At 44.1% G+C, this 27,151-nt stretch overlaps 1 protein-coding gene across 2 annotated transcripts in view; it reads right to left on the reverse strand.

Moving 5' to 3' along the window:
• FANCM (FA complementation group M) overlaps positions 1-27,151 on the reverse strand; it is a 2,552,324-nt gene that overhangs the window by 2,185,953 nt on the left and 339,220 nt on the right. The window lies entirely within an intron of this gene.

Here is a 27,151-nt window from a genome sequence, read left to right on the forward strand (position 1 = left end):
ACATAAAATAAAGGCTATAGCTATAAACTATGTACCCACACATGAAGTGGCCCAGCAATACATGCTAAAATGAATTATTTAGCAGTAAGGATTAAAAAGGATTCAATTATGACAGCTAAGGATATATGGGAAGAGACTAAACAAAAGATGGTACAAAAACTGAGAAACTGAAATTTCTTCCCTTGGATATGGCTAGCAAGATACAAGCAGTAAAAATGTTTTCAGTTCCTTTAGTTTTACACACAAGTCAGGCATTTTATCATCCAGAGAAGAAGTTGTTGACAGTAATTAATAAATAATTGAAGAATTTTACTTGGGAGGAGAAGAGGTCAAGAGTCAATTGGGGCAAACTGGTCCTCTCAACAGACCAAGGAGGTCTAGGATTACCTGATATGAATGGATATTTCCTAGCTATATAGTTAAGGCTTTCATACACAACCCAAAAAGAAAGCTATAATTCTAAGTGGAAAGAGATGATGATAAAGTGGAGGGTAATTCAAGAAATAAGTAAAGAATGGGATTTTAGATGCAAATCCTTAATGAGAATAACAATAGTCACACAGAATATTATATTCTTAAAGTAGCAGAAAGCATGCAAAGGACTAAGCCAACATGGGAATGGAGAAAGGAGATTCTGACAGATTACTGTAATTAGGGATACAGAGAACAGGCAGGGGCCCGGAATTTACTGGAGGAAGCTAGAATCAAATAATTAGAGAAGAAACAGAAAGGGAAGAGGACAAGAAGACATTTGGATTGTAAGATAGTGATTGCCTTCCCTATCAGAAATTGTTAGCAGAATATAAACAAATGAAAAGGGATAGGAGAATCCTAAATGAAAGGCCTGCACTGGTTAACTGAATCTAGAACAGAAGCTGTTAAAAATGGATAATTAGTAAGGTGTATAAAATATTTCACGATAGCTCTAGGGATCAGACTTAAGAGGTTCGAAAAAATTGGAAACAGAAATTAGATATGCAATTCACAAAGAAACAATGGGAGGACCAACGACTTGACATATGCAACAAAATCTAGATTAAGGATTTTTGCCTGGAAGTGTTTGCAGAGATACTTTTACACCCCAAGAAGACTTCAAAGAAAAAGAAGTTATGTCTTACCATAACGTTCCATCTGTATTGTTGATCCTCATTCAGTCATTACGCATGGGTATCGGTTCCGAGCTCAGAACCGAGCCGGCCATTTTCCAAGCTCGCATCAGCTTCAAACTCTCGAGCTAAACTCCGACCCACAATCCCTCTTTCCCTGTTACCTCAGATTGAGTTTGCAAGTCAAAGAAGGTACAGGCTACCTCTGGTCAAATAACCTAAGAGAAACGGATGGTGACATCCACTAGAAACCACAAGAGGGGAAAAGAGGGAGGGTCATAATGACTGAATGAGGATCAACAATACAGATGGAACTTTATGGTATGACATAACGTCTTTATCTGATATTGTTAATCCTCGTTCATTCCTTACGCATAGGACAGAGTCCCTAGCTACATCTATTCCTGGGAGGCTCTCATGGAAGGACATTCCTGAGCACCATAGAACCAAAAGATGCTCTTCCCTTGGAGGAGGCCAAATCCAATTTGTAATGATTAATGAAGGTATGAGGCGTAGTCCAAGTTGCAGCTGCACAGATGTCATGTAAAGAAGCTCTGGCATGGAAGGCAGCAGAAGTTGCCACTGACCTTGTCGAATGAGTTTTCATGGTAGTAGGCAATGTGATATTATGCTGTGTATAAATAAAGGTTACACAGTCCTTCAACCATCTAGCTAATGTGACCTTAGCAACAGCGGATCCTAATCTAGGTCCAGAAAAGGCCAAAAATAACTTGTCAGATTTACGAAAGGGTTTAGTCCTGTTTAAGTAAAAATGGATTTGCCTGTGTATATCTAGGGCATGTAGGCAATACTCTCCTCTGTTTGAATGATTGGGAAAGAAAACTGGCAATTCAATGGCTTGATTAATGGACATTTCAGAGATCACTTTAGGCAGAAATGATGGATTAGTTCTCAGAGACACTCTATCTCTATGAAAAATCAAGTATGGACTCTTGATACATAAAGCTTGAAGTTCAGAAATACATTTGGCAGAAGTAACAGCGACCACAAACAAGGTTTTCCATGACAAATACTTGAGGTCGCAAGAAGAGACTGGTTCGAAAGGTGATACTGTCAGAGCTTGTAGAACTAATGATAAATCCCATGGTTGAATAGGTTCTCTAAAAGGTGGCTTCAGATGATTCACACCTTTTATGAAGGTCTTACACAATTTATGGGACATAAGAGAGGAATCTTGGACACCTTCATGAAAATTAGAAATTGCAGCCAAATGAACTCTAATGGTAGAGGCCGATAGACCCGACTGAAACAGGTCAGCCAGATAGTCTAGTATTAGTGACACTGGAGCTGAAAAGGGGTCTACTTGTTTATTTTCAGCAAACAGGTAAATCTTTTCCACTTGCTCAGATAAGAAATTCTAGTGCAAGACTTATGAGAAGCGATGAGAATATCACGTATTGGTAAAAAAATATCATTCTGCCTGGCAATCAAGGGAATTGGAGTAGCCAAGCCGTGAGCTTCAGGCTTTTCAAGTTGGGATGAATCAGGTTCTGTGGGTGTGAGATCAACTCTGGGGTTGGATGGAGAATCCATGGCCGATCTAATAGTCGAGGCAAAAGGAAGGGGAACCAAATCTATCGAGGCCAATATGGTGCTGTGAGGATCACCTTGCTCTTCAACTGACGGGCTTTCTTCAGAAATTGGGGAATGAGGGGGAAAGGGAGGAAATGCGTAAAGAAGACCAGAGGAGAAATGGTGGACTACAGCGTCCCTGGGTGACTGTCCCGGAGGGGGAATCAGGGTGAAGTAGTTCCAGCATTTGTAGTTGGTCAGGGATGCAAAGAGGTCGCAGCAAGGACGGCCCCAGCGGTGGAAGACCTCCACCACTATCAAGGGACTCAGGGACCACTCGTGAGGTTGAAGAATGCACCTGTTGAGTCTGTCTGCTATCACGTTGTAACTCCTGGGAATGTGCATTGCTAGAAGAAAATGGTTGGTAGCCATCGCCCATTGTCATATCCTCATGGCCTCTCGACAAAGGGGGTAAGATTTGGTTCCATCTTGCTTGTTGATGTACCAGACCACTGCCATGTTGTCTGATTGAATTGCAATTGTCCCAGACAGCAGCGGGGGATGGAATGCTTGCAATGCCAGAAGCACCGCCCACAGCTCTAGGACATTTATATGCAGATGGGCCTCCAGTTCGGACCAAGTGCCTTGAACTGTCTGTCCCTGACATAGTCCCCCCCACCCCATCAGGGAGGTGTCTGTGGTCACTGTGGCCTTGGGTTGCTGGGGGGGGGAGAAGGGGCGAGACCATTGAGAGAGACTGTGTGTCATCCACCAATTTAAATCCTGTTTGCACCTGTGGGCTACTTGAATCATGGCTGAAAGAGGATGCTGAAAAGGATGCCATTAGGTGAGCAGTAGCCATTGTAGAAGCTTCATGTGAAACCTGGCCAGGGAAAAATGGTGATGGAGGCTGCCATGGAACCCAACAGCTGTAGAACAGAGTAAGCCATGGATATTTCCTTTGAAAGGATTGGAATTAGTTGTTGCTTTATCCTTAGAATTCTGTACTCTGGAATAGCAGCTCTGGAGATTTTGTGTCCAAGATAACCCCCTATGAATTCTGTCGACTGAAATGGGGTGAGATTGGATTTCTGTCAGTTTATCGTTATGCCTAACCTTTGAGCAGCGAGGAGAAAGCATGCCAGGGCGTTTTCCAGTAGATCTCTGGTGGGGGCGGAAATGAGACAGTCGTCTAGGTATGGAAACACCTGGAATCCTTGAAGTCGCAAGTGAGCTGTGACAACTGCCATGCACTTTATGAACACTCTGGGGGCTGTAGAGTGTCCGAAGGGCAGTACTCTGAACTGGTAGTGACTGGCTCCCGCACGAAAGCACAGAAATCTTCTTGATGGCCTGTCCACATTTATGTGGTAGCACGCATCTTGAAGATCTATAGAGCAAATCCAATCGTCTTTTTCCAAAAGCAGGAGGATAGACTGTATTGTGACCATCCGGAATTTTTGTACTCCCAAACTTGTTCAATACACTGAGATCCAAAATTGGTCTCCGGTCCCCGGTTTTCTTTGGCACCAAAAATAGTCTTGAGTAGAATCCGGATCCTATCTGGTCTGGAGGGACTATTTGGATTACTCTTTTTCTTAGCAGCTTTTCTATCTCTAATGCTGCTTCTTCCCTTTGACTGGATGGAACATGGGAAGATTTTTTGAAGGGACGGGACGAAGATCGAAGGGGATATGACAACCTCTGGTTATGATCCTTTGTACCCAAGAATCGGTGGTGATGGTTAGCCAAGCAGAAGGGTACAAGGAGAAATGTCCCCCCAACCACCTCCAGAGGAAAGGGATTGGGCCGCTCTTCAGGAGCGCTGGTAGGATTGTGCAGGGAAAGAATCCCTGGAACCCTGGTTATGCAGACCCCCTCTGCCCCGAAAGGAGAGTCTTCCCTGTGAGTTTCCTCCTCTGCCTCTGGGGGAAAACTCAGCCTGTGCATCATGGAAAGGACCCTGAGATTTCTTGAACCATATTGTCCCACTCTTTTGGTTTCGGGAGAAAGCACATTGAAGGGAAGAATAATGGACACCTATGGCAGAAAGGGTCTTACCAGCCTGTTCACATCTGGCTAGTGTGCTTTTAACTTTGGGCCCAAACAACGAGGAGGGCTCAATGGGGGCATTAAGAAAAGAAGACATAAAGGGTTCCGCGAATTTGCGCAAGCGCATCCAGGCGTGCCATAGGTTCATAGGTTCATAGGTTCATACTAGGCTATCTGCCCGAGGGCATTTACAAGCCTAGCCCATAGTTTTGTGGCTTACGCCACCCCTTTAGTATGGGGAACTATACCCATTATTTTGCTGTGCCTCTGTTGAGCAGTGACACTGAGGTAATCCCTGGGGTATATCTGCAATCTCCCATCCATTGGTCAAGATTTCTCTTGAACAAGGCCAGCGAGGTGCTCTGCCTCACATATACCGGGATTTTATTCCACAGCATAGGGAGTCTTTGGGTGATGAATCTATCCCTCCAGCACTTCCTATTAATAGCTGTGTCGAGGTTTAAGTCTCCCGCCCTTGTGGCTCTGATGGATCTAGATTTTTTGAGGTGAAGCATATTCATCAAATCTGGGTTTGACATGGCCTTGTATGTTAGGCAAAGGTCACCTCTGAGCAAGCGGTGCGACTGAATAGAGCTGGAGTTCTTTCAGTCGGGCAGCATAGGACAGATGTTTGAGACCCTTTATCCTTTTGGTGAGGAACTTTTGTGGCCTCTCCAGCTGCTGCAAGTGTCGGGTCAGATACATTCCGAATGGGGCATTGTACTCAATCATTGGTCTGATGAGTGATGAGTATAGGAGACTATGACCTCCCTTGATCTAGATGAGAATCCCTTCATGATAAGGTGGGCAATGTAGAAGGTCTTCCTAACTACTTTAGCTACATGGGTGTCGAATGACAGACTACTATCAACCTGGGTCCCCAGGTCCCTGATAACTTCTTCTGTACTCAGTGGATTGCCACCTATTTGGTAGCTAGGGGTAACCTTGTTTTCCCGAAGGGTATGACTATGCATTTTTGGCATTTAACTTTAGGCCATGGCTCTGGCACCAGTTATCCGTTTCTGTGAGACCCTTCTGAAGGATATCTGTGTCAGATGTGTTTCTACTATGGCGCCCAGTTTGCAGTCATCTGCAAACTTTGTCAGCCATAACCCTCCTGTGTTTGCTTGTACTTGGAAAAGTAGATGCCAAACAAGAGTGGGCCCAGGACTGAGCCCTGTGGTACACCACTTGTGACAGGCTTTGAGTCTGACATGGCGCCAGCAACTCTGACCCTGTGGGTTCTGTCACTCAGCCAGTTTGCAACCCATCTTGTGATGTATGGGTTAACATTTAAGATGATGAGTTTTTCAATGATACCCGAGTGGGGTATTGTATCAAAGGCCTTCGCCAGATCGAGGTAGGCTGTATGGACTGCCTTTCCCTCATCAATGGCTTTGGTGACTGTTTCGAAAAAGTCAACCAAGTTTAGAAGGCATGATCTGCCTTTGACAAAGCCAAACTGGGATGGATCCAAAGTCTGCAAATTCCCTATGTCTTTATTTATGAGGTCCATTATGATCCTCTCCATGGCTTTGCAGATAAGGCTTGTCAAGCTAATGGGCGGTAATTTCCAGGGTCGGTGGAGGCACCGCCTTTGTGAAGTGGGACCACAGTTGCAGTGCGCCACTCCTGGAGTGCGTATCCAGAGGTAAGACTATGATTAAACAGCTGTCCTAGCTGTGGGTTTAATTCCTCGTTGAGTTATGGAGCACACAGCCGGGGACACCATCAGGTCCCATGGATGCTGTGTTTTTGCTTTGGAGAGCAGTTCTCACTTGGGCGTTGGAGATGTTTGGGGGCTGCAATCGCTTGGTATAGATATCTTTCCTTTTTGGGGGGGGAGAAGTTTGCACTGAACCTGTCAGCCAGTATGTTGGCAATGTCTGTAGGATCAGTAATCTTCACATCATTTTGAACTAGTTCTGAGCATATCTGGGAGTTTCCTCCCAGGTTTCTAACATAGCTAAAGAAGGCCTTATGATTGTCTTTTGAGTCTTTAGCTATTTTTCTCTCAAAATTTGCTTTGGATGATTTTATGAGAGCTCTTAGTTTTTTACTTATAGTGATCAAGGGTGTCTTACCTTTTAAGGATTTTGCTCTATCTTGTAGTAGCTTCCTCCTTTTGTTGTAGAGTTTGTTTATGGCTGGGGTCCACCAGAGTGGACGCTTGCCTTTGGTACAAAGAGTCTTTGTTTTGCTTGGGATTGCCTTATCCATGCAGTCCTGCAGGTGCTGGTAGAAGGCATTTGTAAGTGATTCAGCGGCTTGAGTACTGTTTTCCGTCGGCTCGGGGCCTTAAAGGAGACCACACTAGTCTTTAGAAGTGTGAAGTCGGCTTTCAGAAGTTCTTTACTGTGGTCTTTTTTATTTCAGGTGGGGGTGGGATGAGGACCTCCAGCGAGATTAGTTGTGATCTGATCTCACCAGTGAGGGGTATACTTCGGTGTTGAACATTGTGCTCCCATGTTCGTGATGATGAGATCAAGTATGTTTTCTCCTCTTGTGGGGATGGTGACTAGTTGTTCCATGGCATTTGAGTTTATGAATTCCAGGAACTTTTGGGCTAGGGTGTTTGGGCTTGAGTAGTGTTCCCAGTCTATATTAGGGTAATTGAAGTCACCTAGTATGATGGTGTTTGGTGATACATTTATCCCCTCTAGTGTTTTCAGGAAGGCCATGTGAGGTTCCTGAGTTTGTGAGGGTGGCCTGTAACATGCTACAATTTGCAGAGCAGTCTTGCCTATGGTTAATTGCCCCTGGATGGTCTCCGATGCATCGTGCGTTGCCACCATTCTTGAGGTGTGGGTGTCTTTGATGAATATGGATACCCCCTCCTTTCTTGGTATTGTCCGGATTTTGGGGCGAACGCATGATAAGAGGTAAAACCTGATAGTGCTGGGGTGCTCTCAGGAGCCTTGAACCAGGTTTCTGTCACTGCACAGACATCGATGTTCTCCATACTGAGAAGGGCCTCGAGTCGTGCATTTTGAGATTTAGACTTCTGGCATTGAGCAGCATTACCCTTAGTTTTTCCTTTTTGTGTTCTAGGGTGGTAGGTTTAGAATTTGAGCCTTGCCTAAAAAAGGCACTATGGGGGTGGCAAGAGCCTTTGCCAATATCCGGAATCCCAGGGGTGACAGGTGCAAGCCGTCCCTTGCGAAGCAGCGTGGCTTGTCCAGCATGTCATCCCAGGCAGACAGACATTGGATCCCCATCTCAAGACCACAGCTGAACCCGCTGCTCTAGCTGCTCCTTCTGATGTGTGAGATATCAGTCGCATAAAGGAGTTAGATACAGACTCAATGGTGGCCAGCTGAGAGGCCACTTTGTCACGGAACTCATCAGACACGGCACCAGCCAAGGTTTCAGAGAGCTCAGAGACCAGATTCCTTTGAAGCCCAGTAAAATGTGCCATATAATTCAGGGACCTGATAGCAAAGGCCGCTGAAGCAAAGGTGCACTTCCCTATCCTGTCCAGGGCCCGGGACTGTCTGTTAGGTGGATCGACAGTCTGGCTTTCTTCTTCTGCCAGATCCTTTTTTGTTGTGGCCGCCACCACCAAAGCATCCACAGGAAGACCTTTGGACCAATGGGGATCCGAAGCAGGGGGGGGGGGACAAGATCTTATCTGGCCTCCAGGGAATAGCTTTGACAATATCAGGAGCCTTCCAAGCACGCTGCATGATGAGCTTGACAAGTTAATCGGCAGGTGGAGTAACCCAGGAGGTAGGGGGCCGGGTGCAAAAGGCCTGCAGGAACACATTTCTCAGAGGTCAGATTAGAGGACTGCCAGTCACCTCTCTGCTCAGGATTTCGAGGATATCGCCAAAGGATACCTCAGAGGGTGACTGAGGGGATCCTTCCCCCTCATCGAAATCTGTGTCTTCAGTGAGGGACTCCTCTGTGGAGTCCATGTGCTTCCTCTTACACAAACTTTTCTGGTGGACCTCCTCAGCGTGAGAAGCTGGGGAAGACAACGGAAAAGGGGATTCCTGAGGGAATATGTCCTGCGGCCCTTGCACCCGGTGTCCGCTAGATGCGACTTGTGAAACCAGTGTATCAGAGGAGGGTGGAGGTATAGACAGTCCGGTATCGCCAGCAGCAGCGAAAGCCTTCTCCATCAGTTGGAAGGCTGGTCCACCCAGAGAGGAGTGTATGTCTAGGACAGGGGGCACCCCTCCCCTAAGTGGCTCAGCATGCCAACCCGGAGTCCCTGGATGGCTGTGGAGCAGCAAACTGAGTGTCACAGGTGACATCCTCGGTCGTAGCAAAACTTTCCTGCCACGAAGGCAACTCTGGTTCCTTAGTGAGATCCATAAAAGGAACCGCAGAAGGGGAAGACTATGCTATATCCAAGGACTTCAAAGGCAATGAAGGAGGAGAATAAGAAGGGGTCTTTGGAGATGGGTGATCACCTCCCAAAGAAGGATAGTTCCTGAGGTGTGGGATATCTCTGGCCAAGAATGCCTGGTCCACAAGACGCAACACATCATGTTCGGAAAGGCTTCTAGTGGACCTCACGGAGACTGAGGGAGAAACAGGCCTGTCCACAAAAGAGGCAGACTCGGTGTCCATCTCATCTGACCGCACAGAGGACAATGGTGCTGAGAAAGACTGGACTACTGTTGTCTGCACTGTTGTCTGCACTGAAGAAGTCACGGTGCTGAGGTCATTGTCTGCACCGACACAGGGATCGGTGCCTAAGTGGTTGTCGGTGCCGAAGCTGGAACCGACAAAACTGGAGTCAACAATAAAGGTGTCGTTTCTGAGGAAGATCTCGGAGCCGGCACGGTCAAGGTCTGCGCCTTCTGAATAGTCAGTGCCGATACAGTAGGAATGGTCTGAACAGAGGAGCCCCTCTGAGTCGATATATAGAAGGCTGCAGGAGAAGACGGAGCCAAAATCACTAATGGAGTCGAAGGCCTCTGTGCCGAAGGTCTAGGCACCGAAAGCACTGGGGATGACTGAGAAAGCTCCGAAGCCGAAACTTTAGTCTTTTTAGGTTTTGGTTGGCAGGAGTCCCCAGCCAGGGATGAAGGCAAAGATTTAGCCTTAGTAGAAACATCCAAGGTTTTCTTATGGACTCTAGGAGGGGTTGAGGCCTCCGACCCAGAAATAGCCTCTGAAAAGGGAGATTTTAAAAATCCTTTCAGTATCAGCTTGTTTTTTCTTTCCAACAGTGTTCCATTAGAAAAGTTGTCACAAATTGTACAGGGTGGATCAACAGACAAATGGGGAAGCTCCCAAACAAACGCACAAAGAGTGTGCATCAGAAGTAGGCAGTTTGTGTCCACAATCAGAACACTGCTTAAATCCTGGACTACCTTTCTTATCTGCCATGACAGTAAATTCAACAGTAGAAAAAAATTACCAACAATGGTACAAGAGAGTACCCGAAGATATGAGAGAAAAAGGATGAAAGGATTACCAACGATGGTAAAGAGAGAATACCTCACAGTAAAGTGGTAAAGAAAAGGCAGAAAAACCTGAAGAAAATATAAGCGCTAAATGCGATAGGGTAAGAGACAATAAAATATGAACTTTTCTGACAAAAATGTAGTCTATAAATCTATCAAACAACAATTGGCTATACTTAGCTCAAAAGAAGTAGCTTGACACGACCGAATGGCAACGCGGCAAACAAAATCTAAGGTAACAGGGAGGGGGGGATTGTGGGTAAGAGTTTAGCTCGAGAGTTTGAAGCTGATGCGAGCTTGGAAAATGGCCGGGTCGGTTCCGAGCTCGGAACCGATATCCATGCGTAAGGAATGAACAAAGAATAACAATATCAGATCTTTTCTTCAGGCAGAAAGCAAACATAGGAGGTATAACAGGGAAGAAAGAGGTAATTGGGAACATACGTTTAAGGAATGTAATGAGATGGCAAACTAAACATTCCCTACAGAGTACTCTGTCAGGAATACTGGGTGAGCAAATGAGTGTAACTAAGGAAATGATTTTTTTTGAGCTGGGGTACAAACTCTGAATTGCCTAGAGATAGTAAGGCCTTGCTAAGTTTAATTCTGATAGCTGCGAAAAAGGATATTACTAGAAAATTGAAATCAAAATTTAAACCAACTATACTTGAATTAGTGAATATTGTAACAGAGGTAAAAGTACAGGAAATGGTATCTTTAGAAAAGGGCAGGAATAAACTGCATAGAAAAAAAAATGGAAATTGTGGGAACAATACATGGAGAAATATGTTTTGGAGGAGGAATGAGGTTTAAGAGAAGGCAAGGACTGAACTATTTATGTAATGATGCTTAGACTATACATCACATACATTGCTATATATCCTATGTTTGCATATATGAACTTGCTAATATGCATGGATTACTTTTACACAATGTAAGTTTGCCTATGTCACAAATGATAATTCAATAAAGGTGTTTAAAATTATATACAACACAGTAAACCTAAAACATTCACTTCAGCATTACAATTTCTGCTTTCCCTTATACCTTAGTCCTCTTTCTGAGAATTATTTCTGCTTGTATTACTCCCATAAATTAATTTATTTCTATGTAGTTTGTGCCTTTTTTTTGTTTTTTTTTTTTTTGTTTTGTTTTTTTTTAAGATCCCACTTCGTGTTTTTTCATCTCCTTTAGGATATTCAGCACTTCAATTACAGTTGGTTTATATTTTGATTTTCATTTCATAGTAATTGCTTTTTTCAGCCAATAACATTACACTTAGTAAGGTCTTACCATTAAAGAAAAAGTAAACAGAATAATATGCCTGCCAGGTCAGATTTTTTAGTAGGAAATGGTACAAGATTTCCCAAGTAGGAAAAGCAGGATTAAAGTATTGCTATGTACTGAAATAACAAGGGTAGAAAACTAGTGGAATGCAGACAGGTTACAGGCATAAATAAAGATATAAATCAAGATGACATGAACATAAAAGTACATCAAGTTCTGAAGACTGAAATCACAGAATGCCTTTTTAATATTTTCGGATCAGATGTTCATTCTCACCTTACTACAGCAAACACAAAGTTCACCCAATTCCAAAATCAGAGTAATGTATATTAATCAAAGACCATTGTGAGGGAAACATTAGTTTTTGCTTTCTTATATTTTGAATTGCTTTACCATCTTCTTTTAGATTGTATATCACGGTGTAGTTTTTTTTACACTGTGCTTTACTTGTATTTTGCTTTTAATTACATACTTAAACTAGGAAACAGACCACAGCCGTGTCTCTTATGAGTAACAACAAATTAAATTCTCAAATGCCTTTTTAGTTACCTGTCCCTTATGTTAATTTGGCCACATATTTCCTTTCCCTCTTCTCTTTGATTGGCTTTTGGAAATACTCACAAAAGTATTATTTTGTGAAATCACTCCCCTTCACTGGCCATCCCACTAGATTTCAGAGACAGAACACAAAGTGTCCATACTTTCCAATCAATCTTGCTCTTTTAAAATTAGAGGCTCTACACTTAGATTGCTAAAACTTAAGTTATACTCTCTTTCATATCTAACTGATTAATGTACAATGCAGCTCTAACGGTATTAACCCAAATATGCAACATCTAGTCCAAGATCAGCAATTATTGGAAAGTCGACATTCTGCCTGCCAGGGCTCATCATGGCATTAGTGCTTCTATTTTGCTCCTGGTGAGAGAAGGCGCAGAGTACATTGATTGCTGACTGTTTCTGTTTGGGCAGTGTCTGTCTGTATTGGGCCTTCCTGATTAGTCTACTTACTATTCAAGGCATCTACCAGGAAAAGGCTACAAACAAGCCTAAAGACCCCTGCATCATCTGGGACAAGACAGTTGATCACCAAACAGCCTGTGTAGCCTCCTTCTCATCTCAGAATTGGTGTTACTGTTTTGCTTCTGGTGAGAGAAGTGACAAAGGAGCACTGTATTCCAACAGTGTGAACCTCTGAGAGACCAGCACTACCCGGGAAGCTGCCAATCAGGCAAACCCTCTCTTTTCATCATTGTTGCCAACACTAATTCTTTCTTTTCACTAAGTACTGCTTGATTAGCTGCTGTTTAACCCAACTTCAGAATATCTTCCTCATCCATAAATCATTAGCGTCTACTTACTAGTCTCCTCTCAAGTGTTTCTCAGTACCCTGTATAGACACACACACACCCTGCAAAAACATTTTTCCTGTAAAAACACCCTTGAAATTTCACTAAAACCTAGTTGCACACAGGGCAACTAGTTTGCAATGACAAGTACTGCCCCCAAAGATGCAATCAAATCCTCCTGACATTACTTTTCTCACTACAACTGTCTAATCAATGAAAAAGGGTCTGCTGCTACTGATATGAACTTGCCCAGTATCTCCATTACCAGCTTGGTATGGACATCCAGAGGCAATGTATAAATTGCCTCACGTTTACTGACAACTATTTGACTCTCAAGCAAACTTATAAGGTATGTGACAGATGTATTTACAAAACATCACTGAAGACAAAGCTCTCATGTAAAAGCATTCCTAATGTCAATCAGGTTGTCAATAGTGCACACGCTACACTCATCACACGCAGTTCAAAGCAGTAACATAGACCCATGTATGCGGAGGCATTTAAATGTAATCTCACTAAACCCCAAAGACCTCTGAGACAAAGTACACATCATAATTACCCTCAGCAGACCTGAAAGCACACTTTCAAAACATCCACATCAACACATACAGCCATATCTCATGGAGCCACTACTCAAGCCCATAAGGCAAGCCACCATGCAATCCAACATCTGGTTAATGGAGACTCCATTGTGAGACACACTGATATCCTTATCACCAGGCTGTGTAAGGAGAAAGTCACTGTCAGCTGCTTATCAGGAGTCAGGATTCACCACATTACTCACTCACTCACGTCACTGGACCTCAAGTACCACTATTAGTCAGTCATACTCCATGTAGGTGTATATGACCCAAGACACACCGCCCTAGGCTATATGAAAAGAGACATCATGGAGCACTTGGAATGTGTGTCCCAGGCTGCTATGAGCCTAACATTGAGCAGCACATTAACTTCTCCAAGAACGATGCCACAATACTAACAGATGATGACTGACTTTAATAACTGGATTACTTTCTGGTGTCATTCTAAGTGGGTGCAATATTTGTGAGCATGGAAGAGATGGTCAACAAAGCACACTGCTTTGCCAGGGATGCTCTGCACCTTTTCGCTCTAGGCTTTTGAATATTAGCTAAAACAATGTCTTCCTCCATAGTGCCTTTTTTAGGCAATGACAAACAAAGTACTTCCAACACAGCAAATCAAAACAAAGAATCTGAAGGTGTTACTGCTCAATGCTAGCAATCTAAACAAGAAACGTCATTCCCTACAAGCTCTTATCGCCCTAGATAATGCAGACGTCTGTGCAGTCACTGAGACATGGTTAAAAGCAGAGGAAAGAACACCGGTAGTTCAAGCCTATAGTGCCTTCCACACATTTAGACCAGCTACTACACAAACAGCAACTAAAGGTGGAGGTGTCTCAATTTACATCAAAAATAAACAAACATCAAGGCTGGAAAAACAGAACAATGCACTTAAGCTTCTCCATGTTCAAACCACTAGAAGCAAAATCATATATCACTGCCTTGCAAGCTATAGTCATATTCATAGGCAACTTTAATTACTCCACCACTAACAATCATCCATGACAGCAAATGCACAGGCAGAGATTCCTGAATTTTGTAAACACAAAGTCCCTGGATCAGATAGTAAATACACCAAACAGGGGTGTAAACATACTGGATCTGGTCCTCACTTATATGGGAAAGTGCTGCACACTCTCTAGTGTAATTCCCTCTCTGGTAAAGTCAAGACCACAAAATGATCTCCTTTGAAGTGAAAACAAAACCTGAAACCCTAGATAATCCTGGCATGTTCAGGAACTATTCTATGACTAACTATTGGGGCAAAATTTCAAGCCTCCATGAACCATGAGAACACTGCTGCCAAAGCGGAACTGTTAAGAGAAATCCTATACAATCAAGTTAATAGTTGCATAGAGGCAGCTGTAACCACCAGGAAGTACAGAAATAACTCAAAAAAACAAACCACTCTGGCAGAATCCTATCATCAATAGGATGTAAAACAAAAGGAAGAAAATCGTGGCAAAAATTACGAGGTGTAGCACCCAGCAGGATAAAAGCACTCTCAAACTAAACAAACAACTCAGAGGACAAATAAAGTCTACCAAAGAAAAATTTGAGGTAAATTTGGGCTTCCAGGCCATGGACAACCACAATGCATTCTTCAGCTATGTCCACAACCTCAAAGGCAATACACAATTGTGTGCGGAGCTCTGTTAATAGAGCCACCTATACTCAGCCAGAATGGTTGGGGTCCGAATGGAGAGATGATAAATCAGCAAGTAAATAAGAGTAGTATTGCTGGAATTGAATTAATCCGCAAGTCTTGGTGAGTACCTTCACAAGGTGGACCCTGTTTTTCACAAAATCACACCAAACCGACATGGATATCTGGACTGTATATTATATAGTATATATCATGGACAGAAGCAGGTACAAAAATATAGCTGGGTGCAGAAAACCAAGATAAAAAAAGTGCCCAATCCTAGTAGGTGCACTGGTTCCAGGACTGGAAAAATGACAGCGTAGAATCCTCAGGCCACAGACATTCCTACAATGGGGCTTGGACAGGCTCAGTGGGAAGATGGACCCCTATTGCAGAAGGAAGTAGCAGACCACAAAAATCACAAAAAATGATAGGCAGAAGAAAGTCATATAGACAGAGTAGACTATGGATATTAAGAAAAAAATTATGTATTGTTACTATTGCCGATTTCCGCGGTGGTGCAACGGTAGCATTGTTGCCTCACAGCAAGAGGTTCTCCCGTTCGATTCTCGGCTGGAGTGCGGGGAGTGCCTTCTGTGTGGAGTCTGCATGTCCTCCCCACGGTTGGGTGGGCGTTCGAAAGACATGCGTAAATGGGCGTGCCTTCATTGAAGGTTTAACGTCGAGCTAGCACCTCGGCGTTCGTGAAAAGCTACTGTCAATCATTAGCGGACCGGAGTTCCGCTGTGGCGACCCCTAACCAGGAAAAGCCTAAAGACAACACTATTATGCAAGAAGCCCATAATTTCCAAACCGAAGTTATACGTAAAGATCGAGAGAGAAATTAGAGAAAAGAAAAATACTTCCACAAGAAAAACTGTCAGTAGCTTCAAATGCAAATTTGTGTTCATTAGTAAAACAGATCCTTGAAAAACACTATAAAGACCAAGAAACTTTAGGTTGTTTGGAAAAAGAAGCAACGTCAAAGGAAGTGGGAAAATATAAAGAACAGAATCTAGAGACTTTTGAAAGGTATAAAAAAGAAATATGAATATGGGAAAGAGAGAGAGATCTGATATACTGCAATATTTATGCAAAGAAGAAAGCCAAATTAATCAATACAAAAAAGGCAGCTCGGAAGATATTCAAAGAGAAATACAGGCAAAGGCATCCAGATATGGAAAATTTCACAATAAAAAATAATCACAAAGAGAGAAAGCAGAACAGAAGATTAGTCAAGTAGAAGTTAAAACAAATAGAAGCTGAAGTTTTGGAATACTTGCAAAGTGAAGGATTTAGTGCAGAAAGTCTAACAGTTTATCATAGCATGGAACAACGAGTCCCCAAAGTAAGGAGAAACAGGAGAAGCAGCAGACATCTGAAAAAATAAGGACATGGAAAAGAAAGATTTAATATGGTGCAATATTTATGCAAAGGAGAAAGCAAAACTAAATACAAAAAGAGCAGCACCAAAGATATTTGAAGAGAAATACAGACAAAGGCATTCAGACATGGAAAACCTTACAATACAAAAAAAATAAGAAAACAAAGAGGAAAAGTAGAAAAGAGGATTAGTAATTAGTAATAGAGAAGTTAAAAAAAATAGAAAAAAAGAAGTTATGTACTCCCCATAACTCTCAATGTGAGTTTTCATCTCGCCTTTATTCTCACTGATGGGTTCGGAGCCGATCCTTGGCTCCGACACGGCCTATAGTAAAGTTCAAGGTTTGCCAGTAATTCAAGACCAAGCCCCTTATCCCATAATACACTGCTGGAATTACCTCAGACCTTGTTTGCTGCGTGTATATATACCCCTGTAAGGGGAGCACTCCCCAAGAAGGAAGAAGTACTGCACAACCAGAATGATACTAGCCTCAAGGTCAACTGTCAGACAGGAGGAGGATGGAGGGAACGACGTGAAAATAAAGGTGAGATAAACAACTCACATGGAACATTACGGTGAGTACATAACTTCTTTATGTGAAGTTGTTAAATCTCGCCGTTTATTCTCACTGATGGGTAGCGTCCCTAGTACCCGCAATCCTGGGTGGCTCACGGGAGTACATTTTTCAGGACCGTAGAACCAAAAAAAGACCTGTCCCTGGAAGCCTTATCTACTTTGTAATGAGTGATAAAGGTATGAGGCTTAGACCAAGTGGCTGCAGCACAAATGTTGTCAAGAGGAAGACGTAGAAACGACTCTGGTTGAATGAGCCTTTGCTTTGTGTGGCAAAGGTATGTTAGCATTTGCATGAACAAATAAGATGCAATCCGATAAAAATTTTGAAAGAGTTGTCTTAGCCACTGGTCTACCTTTTCTGGCCTCCAAAAAGGATACAGAGTTGATCTGATTTTCTAATATCCTTAGTTCTATCAAGATAGAATCTGAGCTGTCTATGTAGGTCAAGTTTGTGCAGCATGTATTCCAATTTGTTGGAATGGTTGGGAAAAAAGACTGGCAACTCAATTACCTGATTGATATTGGACTCGGAACATACTTTAGGCAAAAAGGAGGGGTTTGTTCTGAGAGATAATCTGTCAGCATGGAAAATCATGTAAGGAGGTCTGACAGACAATGCTTGAAGTTCTGACACTCTGCGGGCAGAAGTAATGGCCACTAGAAAAATAGATTTCCAGGACAAAAATTTGAGATCACAAAATGATGCTGATTTGAAGGGGGGAAGAATTATTTGAGACAGCATAAAATTCAAATTCCAGGGAGAATAAGGGATTTTGACAGGAGGTCTTATGTGAAAAACACCTTTAAGAAAAACCTTAGATAACTTAACCCGAACTGTGGCAGCTTCTGCGTGTTCCTTAAAAATCACAGTCAAAAACTCTAAAATGGACGATAGAGGAGCCTCGGAAAGGGTAAATTTTTTGTATACTGGCCCAAACTGAGAACCTTTTACACTTACTGCGATATAGTTTTCTGGTAGATGGCTTATGAGAATACAACAGAATTTGTCTTGTGTCATCTGAAAGTGAATGAAGCCTATTTGGGGAAGTGGATCAGCCAAGCAGTCAGCTTTAGAGACTGCAATGAAGGATGGAGGTCCGCTGACGGGTGTGTCAGGAGGTCTGGAACTGGGTCCAGAATCCATGGATCCTCCAGCAGATGATGGTGAAGGAAAGGGAACCAAATCTGTCGAGGCCAATGGGGGGCTATGAAGATAACAGTCCTTCCCCAGTGATTTTGCTTTCTGTAAAAACCTGGATATCAATGGAATAGGTGGGAATGCATATAGGAGACCCGGAGACCAATCGTGTACAAGTGCGTCTCCCGGGGGATGTCCCGGAGGTGGTATCAGGGCAAAGTAGCTTCTGCATTTGGTATTGATGTGACTGGCAAAGAGGTCGCAGCAAGGCTGGCCCTATTTGCAGAAAATCAAGTCCGCAACGTGTACATTGAGAGACCACTCGTGAGGCAACAGGATCGCCCTGCTCAACTTGTCCGCTATCACGTTGGATTTCCCCAGGATGTGCGTTGCTATCAGAAAACGCTGGGAAGACACAGCCCATTGCCATACCATGAGGGCTTCTCGACAAAGGGGGTAAGACTTGGTTCCGCCCTGTTTGTTCAAGTACCAGATCACTGGTCCGTCTGAATTCCAATTTTCCCTAGAGGAAGAGAGTCCCGGAAGTACTGCAGATGTGACTCTTGATCTGTCCATGTGCCTTGGGCAGTCTTTCCCTGAAAATGCCCCCCCATACCCTATCATGGAAGCGTCCGTGGTCACAGTGGCTACTGGGGGGGGGGACGACAAAGGGTCTTCCTATTGTAACGAAGAGACGTCAACCACCACCGAAGGTCTCTCTTGCAAGAATTTGTGATGAGAATCATATGGTTCATTAGTAACTTCTGGTAAGACCATTGAGCGAACAGGAGCCATTTAAGAATTTGCATATGCATCCTTGCGAGTAGAATGGCTAGAACTGCTGCCGCCATCAAACCTAGTACCTTCAAGACCTCTGCGGCTGTAGCTCTGTTCTTTGACACCAATGAGTTGACGTGTTGGCGAAGAAGTGAGACCCCCTTCGATTGGAAGACGTAGAGTGATGGTTGAGGTATCTAACTCTGCTCCTATAAAGACGGTATGCTGAGATGACGACAAGGCAGACTTTTTGAAGTTGACTAATACCTAAGTTGTGGCAGAGTGTCAGAGTAGATTGTGTTGCCTGAATCAATTGATGCCTGGTGGTAGTGGTGAGGAGCCAATCGTCTAGATATGAAAACACCTGGAATCCTAGACGCCTCAGGTGAGCTGTGACCACTGCCATGCATTTGGTGAACACTCTGGGGGCTGTAGTGAGACCAAAGGGCAGGGCTCGAAACTGGTAGTGATTGGCTCCCAGCCAGAAATGCAGGTGATCTCTGGAGCGTCTGTCCACCTTTATATATGGTAGTACGTGTCCTTGAGATCGATGGAGCACATCCAATCGCCTTTCCCTAGAAAGGGAAGAATGGCCTGAAGCGTGACCATTCGAACTTCTCTTTTTTTTACAAATTGGTTGAGTCTGCTGAGGTCCAAGATAGGTCTCCAGTCCACTGTTTTCTTTGGAGCCAAAAACAATCTTGAGTAAGTTCCGAATCCAACTTGGTCTGCTGGGACTGGCTGGATGACTCTTTCTAGCAACTTGTGGACCTCTGTGGTTGCTTGTTCCCTGAGACTGGGTGGAACATCCGGGATTCTGTTTACAGGAGTGGGAGGGGAAGAGAACGGTAAAATACCCTTTGGAAATGATGCTTTGTACCCAGGTATCGGACGTTATGTTTAGCCAGGCTTCTGGATACAAAGATAAGCGACCCCCGACTGCCTCCAGAGCCGGACAGCCGGGTCTCCTTTCAGGAGCGCTGGTAGGGCTGACCAGAGAACTGGCCTCTGTCACGTTGCTGTTGCGGACCCCCCCTGCCGCGCGGGCGGCGTCTTCCATTATAACCCCCTCCTCTGCCTCTAGAGGGGGTTTCTCCACGTGTGTCCTGAAAGGCTCCCTGTGCTTTTTGGAACCACATTTTTCCGCCCTTAGGACCCTTGGGATAGGGCCGAGTAGGGGTAGAAAAACAGACTCCAACGGCAGACAGAGTCTTGCCTTCCTGCTCACACATGGTTAGAGTTTCCTTTACCTTGGGCCCAAACAGGGATGAGCCATCAAATGGGGTGTTGATAAAGGAAGACTTGAAAGGCTCCGCAAAGGAACAGAGACGCATCCAGGCTTGCCTACGCAGAGCAATGCCTGAACTAGTGGCTCTACTCGAACCATCAGCTGCATAAGATACAAGGTGCATGGACGAGTTCACAATCGAGTTTAGGGTAGCCAGCTGTGTGTTAACTTTGTCGGCAACCCCTGCAGCTACCGTACCCTGGAGAGTATCTCCTAGCTCTTTCAGTTCTCTTTGTAGTCTTGTAAAATGGGTTAAATAGTTCAGTGATCAAAGGGAAAAGGTCGCTGAACTAAACATGCATTTCACATATCTATCCATGATCCTAGAATCTCTGTTAGGAGGATGGATAGATAAGGACGTTTCAGACATTTCCTTTTTGGTGGCTGCAGCCATCACCATGGCATCAACAGGCACTCCCTTAGTCAAAAAGGCTTTGTCCACTGGGGCAGAGATGAACTTATTTGGCTTCCGAGGGACAGGTTCCATGGCCTCCGGAGACTCCCACACCTTATGAGAGATCAGTTCCATGAGCTCATCCTAAGGTGGAGACACCCAAGAAGTGGAAGGTGGAGACCCAAAAGCCTTCAAGAGCACTGACTCGTCTTCAGTAGGGCTTTTGGACTGCCAACCGCCTCTCTGATTAAGGATCTGTAATATCTCCGCAAAGGAGATATCCTCAGAGTGGGATCGAGGGGACCTTTCTGACTCATCCAAGTCAGTGTCAGATGTCAAAGACTCCTGTGGGGAGTCTAAGTGCCTCCTCTTGCACAGTCTCTTCCTGGTTAACTCTTCAGTGGGGGGATCTGGGGAGGTCTCAGAAGAGCAGAGGGCACCCTGTGGGGGCTACTTGAGGCTCAGGGTCTCTACGCTTGGGTGGACAAGTAGAAGCAAGAGTGGACACAGGCGCTTGAGGGGAGGAGGAAGCCAGACCTGATGCTGATGATGCATTTGGAGACGGGACTTTCCTCATGGCATCGAACGCACCATGGCTCTGACGAAAAGGGGTAGACGGATCCGAAGGGACCGTCTGATCCTCCCACACCAAGGCCATGGGTTCCGAGCACGAGGTATGAGCCGAGCTCATCCAAGCTGAAGCCCCGAGAGGAAGAGTCGGCACCAACAAATTGGTATGACTATCCTCCCCGGACCCGACAGGAGAGTGTCGGCTCCTAGAGTCCCCGGTCGGTGCTGAGGACATTCGAGTAAATGGAACAGATAACACCGGTGCAGGTCTTGGCTCCACAGACTCAACAACTATCAGGTCAGGCTCCTTCGGCTCCAAAAGTCCAGTACAGCTCTGAGGAGGAGTAGTCAAAGTCAGGGTTAATGGTCTTCGGCTCCGACAAAGGCATCGGAGCAGACAATTTAGCAAAGCATGGTGCCCGTAGAAGCTTCTGCACCAGCCGGTCCACATCCATACCAGAGTACCTGAGAGGCTGACAGAAGACTTTGAGGAGTGCACCGAAGGTGCTGAGTGGAGCACAGGAGATGAGGGAATCTCAGAGACCGGCTCCAAAGCTGTGAGCTGCCTCCGAACAGAAGGGACACTCAGTTCCGAGGATTTGGAAGACTTTGAGGATCTACTAGCAACATCCTGGTCACCCAGCGCTTCGGAGAAAGGGTGCTGAAGTAAACCCCTGTCTACTAATTTTCTCCTTCTCTCCAAAAGTACCCTGGAGGGGAAGAAGTGACATATACTGCAAAAGTCTTGGAGGCGTTTATCCCCAGACAATTAACACATTGAACATGCCAGTCAGTGACAGACTTTTTTTGTCCACAATCCGGACATATTTTGAAGCCAGATTTTGGATGAGGCTTCTCTTTCTCATCAGACATTTCTATTATCAGATTAAACAATTTTAAAGAATTAAACAACTAACTTAGAAATTATCTACCAAAGTACACCTAAGAATGAGGTTAAATACAAGGCTAACTCTTAGGCCTAACACTATAGAAAAACAGAAGCCAACACAGGGCACTAATCAGCTATCTGGAACAACTAGATCTGAGGTAATATAAGGGGCTTGGTCTCGAGCTACTGACAAACCTTGAGCTTTGCTATAGGCTGTGTTGGAGCCAAGGATCAGCTGTGTTGGAGCCGAGGATCAGCTCCGAACCCATCAGTGAGAATAAATGGCAAGGTTTAACAATTTCACATCTGAGGTTATGGATTACCTAGGAAGTGAAGGATTTAGTGTAGAAAATTTAATTCAGATAATATCAAAGCAGGATAGAGCAACGGACATCCAAATTAAGGAGAAACCAGTGGAGCGGGAAGCATCTAATCAGTTGTCATCTGAAGATATTTTGGAGCCTTGCAATGGGATGAAGTAACGGCCAGAGAGATCAAAACAAAGTTAAGTAAAGCTCCTAATTGTAAAACTCCAGGCCCAGATGCAGTACCTAACTTCTGGCTAAAAGTATTAACATCCTTGCATAAAGACTTAGCCATGAGTAAAAACAATTTTTATGCGCACCCTGAACAGGACACCAGCCTAGTTAACAGGAAAAACAATGTTCCTACTTAAGAGCAAACCTGCAAGCTATCCTAAAAACTATAGGCCAATAACTTGCCATCCAACAATGTATAAATTATATACTGGAATTATTGCAGACAGAGTTTACAGTCATTTAGAAGAAAACTGAATTACCGCAATAGAACAAAAGGTTAATAACAGAAAGTCATGTGGAACAAGGGATCACTTGCTGTTAAATAAAGTCATAATGGAGAACTGTAAAAAGTAGTAGAATCTAATTATGGCATGGATAGACAAAAGTATTTGACAGCATCTCATATCCAAGGATAGAGAGTGCTTAAAATATGCAAGATACACCCTACAATGGTCAATTACATTACAGAGACCATGAAACAGTGGCAAACCACTTTGCAGATAAGCCATGATAAAGGACAAATTATTATTTCAGGGATAAAAATTCAAAGGGGAATATTCCAGGGTGACTCTCAGTCACCGGTGCTCTTTTGTCTTGCCATTAACCCATTAAGCTGTCTGCTTAACAAATTAGGTCATGGCTACAATTTGGCTTCCAGAAAACAACAAAGTATAAAGACTTCTCATTTTTTTCTAGATGATTTAAAAAGTACAGTTTTGTACCTACCATAAATGTAGATGTTCGAGTGCTAATACAGCTGCAGTCATAACAGATGGGTTTTCCTGCCGTCAGGCGGGCCCTCGGTCGGCCGAATTCCAAAGTCTAGGTCCGGCGTCGGTTGTCGTCGCTTCTTCCCTGACATCAGTGCGACAGGGGTATAAAAGAACCAGCCGACGCCATTTTCTTCAGTTTTTCTTGCCCGAGATGTCAGGTGCCCCCAGAAGGAAGGCAATACATAAATTTATGAAATAATGCAATGCAGTATAATCAAAAAACAGTAGTTGCAAGCAAATACACCATAAAAGAATACCCCAATCAGGTTATATGAGGAGGTGTTAGCCATTAGGCCTGTCCCAGAGGGGAAGGAGGGAGGGAAACCTGGACTGCAGCTGTATTAGCACTCTAACATCTACATTTATGGTAGGTACAAAACTGTACTATGCTCATCGTGCATACAGCTGCAGTCATAACAGATGGGTAGAATACCAAAGCTAAAATAGAGGTGGTAGGCACTAGGTAGAACTAGGAGGAGCCAGGATGCCCTGCAAAACTGCAGTGGCAAAACCTGCTCTAGATTTGGAGTATAAAGGCAGGTGATAGTGCTTGGAGAAAGTATGCACAGAACTCCAAGTGGCAGCTTCCAAAATATCTTTGGTAGGAACCCCCCTGAGGAAAGCTGCAGAGGTAGCTGTGGCCCTTGTGGAGTGAGAGCTGATGCCTGCAAGTACAGTTTTACCATGAAGAGAGTAACAAAAGCGTATGCAGTGGGCTATCCATTTTGAGATTGTCTGTTTGGAAATAGGCTTCCCTTGAGCCCCTGTAGCATAGGACACAAAGAGTTGCTCTGATTTTCTGAAAGGCTTTGTTCTGTCCAAATAATAACGTAGTTGCCTGTGAATGTCCAAGGAATGTAGAAGTCTCTCCCCTTTGTTTTGAGGATTGGGGTAAAAGGTAGGTAAGTGGACTACCTTTGGCATAAAGGAAGGATTGGTTCATAAGAAAACTCTGTCCTGATGGAAAATGATGAAAGGCTGCACAGCCATGAGGGCTTGTAGTTCCGAAACCCTGTGAGCTGAGGTGATAGCCAGCAGGAAGGCTGTTTTCCAGGACAGATATTGTAGTTCTGTTGAGGCGGCTGGCTCAAAAGGAGGCAAAGTCAGTTTCTCTAGAATGAAATTGAGATCCCAAGCAGGCACTGGTTGTTTCCTTGGGAGTTTTATATTCTTAGCCCCTCTGAGGAACGGTCTTAAGAGGGGGTGAGAGAATAATGGAGGATCAGTGTTGTATTCTGCAGAAATGGCTGAGGCATGGATTTTGATGGAAGAGAATGAAAGTCCACTACTTAGCATCTCAGCTAGGTACTGTAATATTTGAGGTAAATTCAGTATTTCAGGGTTCTGGCCCTTTTTCTCATTCCAAGCACAAAACCATTTCCATTTGGCGGAGTAGGCTTTTCTAGTAGAAGGTCTTCTGGGCCTCCAAAATGACATCCTGTACCTCCTTGGAGAGTAGGGTCTGTTGTGATTTTAAGGAATCTTCCATGCGGCTAGATTGAGTGTTTTCAGCTGACTGTGAAGAGTTTTGAAGTTGTGCTGAGTCAGTAGAAGAGGCATAAGAGGTAGGATCCATGGTGGGGAATGCGTCAGGCTCCTCAGGAGTGGGTACCAGTGTTGCCTTGGCCAGTTTGGAGCGATGAGAATAATCTTTGGTCTGTCTGCTCTGGTTTTTAATAGAACTTTGGGCAGCAGAGGAAGAGGTGGAAAGGCATAAACTGTCATTGTTGTCCAACTGAAAGAGAGAGCGCCCACTTTCCAGGCCTGTGGATGAAATGTCCTTGAGCAGAATTTTGCCAATTGGTGATTTTTGTGGGAGGCAAAGAGATCTATGTCTGGCCTTCCCCATGCTTGAATTATCTTTGAAAAAACTTGAGGATGCAACTTCCATTCGTGTGGATCTGTCATATTTCTGCTTAGGTTGTCTGCCAGCGTGTTTTCCTTGCCTGACAGGAACTGTGCTTGAAGCTCAATTTGCAATTCTAGAGCCATGTTCCAAAGAGACATGGCTAGCCTGTATAGGGGGTATGAATGGGTTCCTCCCTGTTTGTTTATGTACCACATTACTGTGGTGTTGTCTGTCCTTATCAATAGCTGGCCTGGATGCAGCAGGTCTTTGAAAGCTATAATAGCATTTATCACTGCTAGCATTTCCTTTTGATTGATGTGTAGGTGCTTTTCCTTTTGGGACCATCTGCCCTGAATGCACCGATCTGTCATGTGCGCCCCCCAGGCGTAATCCGAGGCGTCTGTTGTGATGATTTGACTTGCTTGAGGCTTGCAGAATGGGAGACCTGTGTTTCTTTGGCATGCTTGAGCCCACCACAGAAATTCCTTTTGAAGACATGGAATTAGTGGTATTATTGTTTCCAAGCTGTGGCTGTGCTGAGACCATAGGTTTTTCAGGTACCATTGAAGTTTCCTCATATGCAGCTTTGCACATGGGATTAGTAGGATGCAAGATGCCATGAATCCCAGAGCCTGCAGGATTTTCCTTGCAGTCAGCCTGGTGAAAGTTCCCAGTTTTCTGAAGTATTGAGTTAGTTGCCCTTGTTTCTCTGTCGTGAGGTAGGCCCTCTGGGTGTTTGTATCCAAGTTGGCACCCAGGAAAATTATTGTTTGAGAGGGTATTAGCCTTGATTTCTTTTTGTTGACTGTGTATCCCAGGGAATTCAACAACCTTATTACAAAAGCCAGATGTTTCAGAAGTATGTGCTTGCTGTCTGCTTGGATCAGGCAGTCATCCAAATATGGGTATATTTCTATCCCTTGCAGTCTGCAGTAGGCAATTACTGATGCCAGGCATTTCATGAACACTCTGGGCGCAGTAGATAAGCCAAAGGGCAATGCAGAGAATTGATAATGTGTTGAACCTGCAAGAAATCGGAGGTATCTTCTGCAATCTTGTCCGATTGGGACATGCAGGTATGCCTCCTTGAGGTCCAATGTTACCAGCCAAGACTCCTTGCCCAGCATGGGAAAAAGCTGCTGTAATGTGAGCATCTTGAATTTTGGCACGAGTAAAAATGTGTTTAGGATGGATAGGTCCAAAATAGGTCTCCAATCTTTGCCCTTCCTTGGTACCAGGAATAGTCTGGAATAAAAACCTTGACCCTGTTCTTGTGTAGGTACCTCTTGAATAGCTTTCATGTCCATGAGATCTGAAATTTGTTTTTGTGCCTCTGCCCTTTGATTGTGTGGCAGGATTGGCATGCCTCTCATTTTTGGAAGGGTGTGAAAGTGGAATCTGTAGCCTCTGTCTATAATGTCCAGGATCCGTTTGTCTTTTGTGACAAAATGCCAATTTTTTGAAAATAATGCCAGTTTTCCGCCTAAAGGTGCTGCCATTTGAGCCTTGCTTGGCATGCAAAGGTGAAAGTCATTGGTTCTGCTTTCTGAATGGCTGTGAACTATCCTCACCACCTCTTTGGGTAGGTGCTTGCCATTGTCTGCCTCTAAACGATCCTTGAGATTGCCCTCTATCCCTCGGGCGCCTGTATCTACCTCTTTGGGGTCTGTCCGTGGCTGGAAAGGACCAATTTTTTGAAGGCCAATTTCTACTGAAACATGGAGGTTGTACCTGTAGGAAATCTTTCACTGTCTGCACTGATTTTGCCTTTTCCTCCATTTTCTTTAATACCTCCTCAGCTTTAACACCAAACAATACATCTTTTTGCAGAGGTGCATCCAGTAATTTAGCTTTGACATGATCTGGTAAGGTTTGCTCTTTGAGCCAAGCATGTCTATGTATGACTGATCCTGTAACAAAAGCTCTACACGAGGCCTCTAAAGCATCAAAACCACATTGCAAGGTATGTTTACCTACTTGTTCTGCACTATGTATCAA

The sequence above is a fragment of the Protopterus annectens genome, chromosome 6.part0 (assembly GCF_019279795.1).
Source record: "Protopterus annectens isolate FY-2018-M chromosome 6.part0, PAN1.0, whole genome shotgun sequence".
Classification (NCBI taxonomy): Eukaryota; Metazoa; Chordata; order Ceratodontiformes; family Protopteridae; genus Protopterus; species Protopterus annectens.